The sequence below is a fragment of the Agrilus planipennis genome, unplaced genomic scaffold (genome assembly GCF_000699045.2).
Source record: "Agrilus planipennis isolate EAB-ADULT unplaced genomic scaffold, Apla_2.0 scaffold96, whole genome shotgun sequence".
NCBI lineage: Eukaryota > Metazoa > Arthropoda > Insecta > Coleoptera > Buprestidae > Agrilus > Agrilus planipennis.
In genome coordinates, this window is record NW_020438968.1 from 932,407 (window position 1) to 938,207 (window position 5,801).

General features: G+C 35.7%; 1 protein-coding gene and 1 long non-coding RNA gene across 3 annotated transcripts in view; one reads left to right on the plus strand and one right to left on the minus strand.

Moving 5' to 3' along the window:
- Positions 1-5,801, minus strand: part of LOC108734417 (uncharacterized oxidoreductase YjmC-like) — a 29,694-nt gene that overhangs the window by 14,694 nt on the left and 9,199 nt on the right. The gene's annotated exons all lie outside the window — the stretch shown is intronic.
- Positions 4,533-5,153, plus strand: LOC108734445. Its single transcript, XR_001937377.1, has 3 exons — positions 4,533-4,623; positions 4,706-4,902; positions 4,970-5,153. It is a non-coding gene; the product is annotated as an uncharacterized LOC108734445 (long non-coding RNA).

Below are 5,801 nucleotides of genomic sequence, written 5' to 3' on the forward strand. Positions count from 1 at the left end.
AATAGCTTAACTATTTACAGCATTATACTATTATAGCTGACAAAATTTTACGTTTACAATTAGAAAAATGAGCGCCTTCATAATATAATATCATGTCAACAAAATCAAACAAAACCAACCAGAAAGTGGCAAATTACAAAAAATCCCCGCAAAAATAAGGAAAAATCCCTTTATCCCTCGAGAACGTCAAAAATCCCTCGAATCGGGATAAATCCCTCGAATTGGCAACACTGCCTTAAAGTCTTCTTTCCAAGTCACACGGATACGCAGTAGAACGGTGAGAAGAATTCGAGTTCAGCTATTGGTCTGGTGATAAATTATGGCGGCTTTTATTTGCTAAGGGGTGGTGGACAGTGGTGCAGATGCGATGCGAGTTTGTTAAGTGGGATAGCTTTCTGAAAAGTTGGGAATCAAATTGTCTGCCTTGGTCCATGGGGATTCTTATAAGTGTGCTAAAACGACGGATCCATCCTTAGAACAATGTTCATGCAATTGTAGCGGCTTCTTGATCTGCCAAGGCAAACGGTTCATGTCAAAGTGTAAATCTGCCTACACACATATATAAGACAGTAATGGTTTCGAGCTGGGTATTATGTCTATGTGGATATGGATGTGATCAAATTTTTCTGATGGTAATTCGAAGGTGCCCAAGGGGCGAGAAACGTGTCTAGTAACTTTGGTTTTCTTGAAAGGCAGTCATGCACATGCCCATTTGGCACAATCCTTGTTCGCTGATGACCAAATGAAACATTGTGCTGTGAGCTTTACGGATGCACAAGTGCCTGGATGTATTAGGGAATGTAACTGTTTGAATGCAATGAAACGAAATGTAGAAGCTAAAAAGGTCTTGTTGTACCAGTTGTAATATCGCAGAGAATGGCTTTGTTTGAACCGGGAATGTGAATCTGTTTTGGTTGTAGGGACTAGTTAGAATTAAGGTATTGCCATATATCGGATTCATGTTCGGAAGAAAGGGCTTCGTAATGAACAGAAATTCATGAGAGTGTGCCGACAATTAAATTACCATTTCCTGAAATATGTTGAATATTCAATGAGAATTGGCTAATGATATTTAGATGTCGTGACGGGGTCTAGGGAAGCATTTGTAAGGGTTCTGACCAAAACGCAAACGCGTGGGGCTTATGATCTGTAAAAACAATGAAGTCACGGGCTTCGAGAAAATGACGGGAATGCTTTCGTTCGGGAGTTTTGAGGAAAAAAAAGCTAGGCGTTCCCAAGTTTCTCTGTGGAATTGTTGTAACGCAACGTATATATAATGGTCAGAAGCATTACAATGCAGATGGTGAAGAAGAGGAGATTGTACCAGTTGCTTCTTGCTTGAGTTGAATGTCTCGTCGGCCGTAGGGTTCCACCGAAGTTGTGCATTTCCTTTTATTTTTCCCATTCAAAGCAGGATGAGTGCGGACAGCGTGGAACAGAAATTTTTTGTAGAAAGTTGAACGTATCCAGGAATCTTCGCAGTTGCTTTATGGTACTTGATTTAGGGAAGTTGATAATTGCCGTCACTCCACCAGGTAAAGAGAGTATTCCATTTGCCGATTTAGACTCGAACTAGTTTTTTGTTAACTTTGTTTGCTAACTTATGTGTAAAATCATCAATGTTGGTCGGGATAGTTCTCTTGTTGAGAGTTCGGTAATTTCCGCATGGGCGCCATTTATCGTTTTTCTTTAGAACGATGTGTAGCAGCGATGTCGAGGTGCTGGAGCGATACGTAGTTGTACCAAGCTTTCGAATTATTCTCTCTTGGGATTGGGAAAAGTGGTCTGACCGCTGGGTCGAATTAATGACGGAAATTGCTCCGGTAAATTGTGGTACACGAAAGGGGCTATTTTTGTATTTGTGACGAAAGTGACGGAGGGTTAGCTGGAGTTGGTCACCTGACCAGTGGTGGTGAGGTCAGTGATCCGATCCAGCAGTTGCTGCATGCTTAAATCTGCCAACAATTGGCTGGTTTTCTGATGACTTTCTACATGGTAGGATATATACTTGTGCCTTATCCTGTAATTTGATGTGGTAATAGCATAGACCCTGTTGTTACTGTTAGAACGCCGCCGGAAAAAAAAACGGGGTTGGGTTTTCGATTTTCCCGTCATGTATCGTCTTTTGTGATCCAGATCCTTCCGAAGAGCGTGTATCAGGTTGGTTAAGGTTTGGATAGTCTCCGAAGTGAAACTGGTAGTAGGATTATTTGCGGCTATAGTTTGAGTCTGGGCTTCTTCCACGATGCAATCAGATAACTCTGCTACTACGGGGGAGGAAGTGCGCGATATCATTGTCGCTATGGCGAGGGTCCTGGTTGCCTACCCTGCACGTACCCAAAGCTGGTAGATTCGGACGTAATTGCGTAGCCTGTAAAACTGCGGTCTATCAAAGGAGGTACATTTTAAATTGATTGCTAGTCTGTTGAAGGACTTATGGGAAGCGGCAGCAGCGGATTGCGCCATAGTGGGATGTTTTTCATTTACATGAGTGCCGGACTGTAGGGCTGCATTGCTTCGTAGGGCGACCCAATGTAGTCGTGATGAGGACTGGCTTCACCAAAGGTATTCGGCGAATAGGTACTTGGGACTTGCCGAATACTCAATGTGTGGATAGAACTACACAACATAGGCAAGAACTAGGAAAAGATTTTATAAAATTCAACTCCTAAAGGGGTCAAAAGGGATTTAAAGTTTGATGTATCAACCATGGCATTGCCTAAGCCGTAATTTCGCATTGTGGTTAGATATAAAACGTATCTATCCGAAATAGAATGTGAGAAAAGCGCAAAATTTACAACACGTTTGTATAATAATCGTCAGTGGCTGTTTTCCGCAATTACATTCATACGCCATAAATATATTAGAAAATCGTTTATAAATCTAATCATACCTGATTCCAGAAGCTTAGTACTGGTAATTTGTCTACTAAAGTTGAGTGATACTTTTTGTTGTCTTTTACATATTTGTAAAATATTTCTTCCAAGGAAGTTAAAGAAGAGTTTTGAAACCATTCCCGTCCTTTATTGGTTAACCATTTGAACGGAATACTTTTAATAATTAACTTTTCCACGACATATGTACAAATAATTAATTCATTATTATTTTAGTGTTACGAAGAGTTTGAATGTTTAAAGAATTTTTGAGAAAGCAAAAAAAATATGACTGATATCAAAAAAAACGCAAGCTAATTAGTACTTACGGCGCTTTTTATAAAAAATAGTTTGTATTACTTTAAAAAAATGAATGACAGAATAGTGGTTGACATGAGGCACTTAATCCGTTTCGGGTTTATTTAAAATGCCGAACTCTCATTAGAGAAATATAATTTTACAATTAGGAGACTACGGCTATATAAGAAACTGCTTGTACTTGTATTCATTCAGTAAACCATTAAAAAAATCATTAAATTCCATTTCTTCTTGAATTACCTTTTTAGCTCCCAGTGAAAACTGGGGACGAAACATTAAATAAATCACCCCGTACATATCGCACGTAGAGAGTTATCTACTCACTTTGTCGTAATACTTTTTTTATAATCAAATAATATCATCTGAAGTGTCTGATTCACGAAATATATTCAAACGTACACATTCTAGAACTTTTTAGATAATTTCTTTGTTAGAAATCGTTTTATTCAGAATTAATGATTCCGTTACCATTTTTTTTTGTAATAGAGAGAATGTGTGGTTAAAATTTAAAGTCAATTCGAGTGTTTTTCTCTTCCAAAGTCGACTTTTGAGTTGTCACCAAAGAAAAAGTTTTTCTTCTTTTGGTTTTAGTCGTCAAAATACTTATGTGGTAATAAGGTACAAATTTGAAGCCATTGGAAGATGTCCCTTTTCGGAACTCAAACTTAAAATGCAAGTCGACTGTTTTACTTTTAAGTTACTGTTATTGTACCTATTTTTGTTTTCATTTTTTAAAAGCAGCTTTCTAATTAATATTTACTTTATTATGGTGTTCTTTAAAATATCCAAAAATATTACATATATGATTACCTATTGTATTTTTTGATTTTTTCTTCATTGGCTTGAGATACTACGAAGAAGGCTGAAGACATTAACATGATGACATGATGTGTTTTGTTGAAAATATTCGCCGCAATTCTTTAATTACCAAATTAAAATCCAAACTATTCATTATTAAGTAAACTGCTTTTCGCACCGACTTAGGTCTAAATAATATCTATTATTTGATGAAGGCGTATACACAGGAACAGTAAAACGAAATGTTTCAAACTGCTTGTTTATTTCTTCCCCTAGGATCCTATTTTTTAATAACGATATCGTTAAGTTATTGGCACTTGATATAACTCATAATAGCGAACGCTAGCAACTTAACAACATCGTTATTACAACGAAAAAGGGCTTAGTCCCAACCATAGCGGAAGAGCCTTATAAATTACAAAAACGTGAAAAGACTTAATTAATTGGCGTGCTGAGCGGAATGTAATGTTAGTAGAACGCTCCCTATTATCCATAGCATAAATTGATGTTTTTCTGCATCTATGGGTTATTCCCATTGATAATAATTTGACAACGTAGTTTGAAAATTTGTTGTCTATTTGTTTTTTAAAAGTGATGCTTTTAAATTCAATTTTGGTGTTTCATTTACTGTTCGGTGCGTATTTTTAACTAATTAAATGTATTATTTATTTAACGACGTAGTTAATTTTGTTTTTTGTTTGTTAATTTCTATATAGACTGACCGACAAATGAGGGCATTAGTTTCTTCACTGTGCAACATTATCTAGTTAATATTCAACTAATTAATGAGAGCACCTGAAAGTTTATGTATTTTAACTTTCTCTGAAACAAGAATAGATCTGGAATGGTGCAGTTCTTCCTTGTTTGATTTGCTTTTCCTGCTTTGGAGAACGCTACAGTCGAGTTGATTAAGGTGAGAATACATCAAAGTTAATTAAAAATTCCTCGTTATTAATCTATTGTCAACTTATCTGTTTCAGTTCAATGGTGGAAAAGACAAATAAAACCCTGCACTTATGATTGGAATGCTTCTTTATTTTGTACTTTGAATGAATTTTTTATTGTTTGTGTTTTTATTTTGTATGTTTCTTACTTACATCTTTGCTTTGCTTACTGCATATTGTTCTTAATTTACTTTACATTTACATTACATCTTCTACATGATTTAACTTTTCGTTATTGTGTCAATTCACTTTCCAGCTTTGTGAGAAGAGGGAGGGCCGCTCTGAACAGCTGCCCTTACCTTTCTAGTTGTCTTTTATGTCTGTTATACTTTTCGCGATATACTTTAGTGTCACTTTCCTTCAGACAAGTTACAGTGTTATCTGGTATATGAATAGCCCACTAACCAACTTGTCTTGGCGAAATCTGTCTGATCTTCTCTAGCAAATCTATTAATATTTTCCGTTAATTCTGTTAATGCTGTATTTGCTTTCAGATATTATGGTTTCGTAACAAGCCCAAAGACATATTTTTACTTTTAATTGTATTTTTTTAAATGTATATTTTCTTGTTTTTCTTTTAGAAGTATTGAGTTGTTTTAATTAAACTGTTTATTTATACAATTGTAGCTTAGGCTGATAAGTAAAACATTTCTAAATTGATTTTTGGCGTAATTGGTAAAACCAAAATTAAATATTCATTAATGGTTTCATAATTAATATTCATTTTGGCGGATAGGGTGGCTATAAGATGTAGAGGCTACAGAGGGTTAGAAAGCATTTTTGCCCCAAATATTAATATTAATTATAATATTTTATAAATAAACAGGAACAGCTCATTAATTGTGGTTTTTTGTAATTGTATCAATAT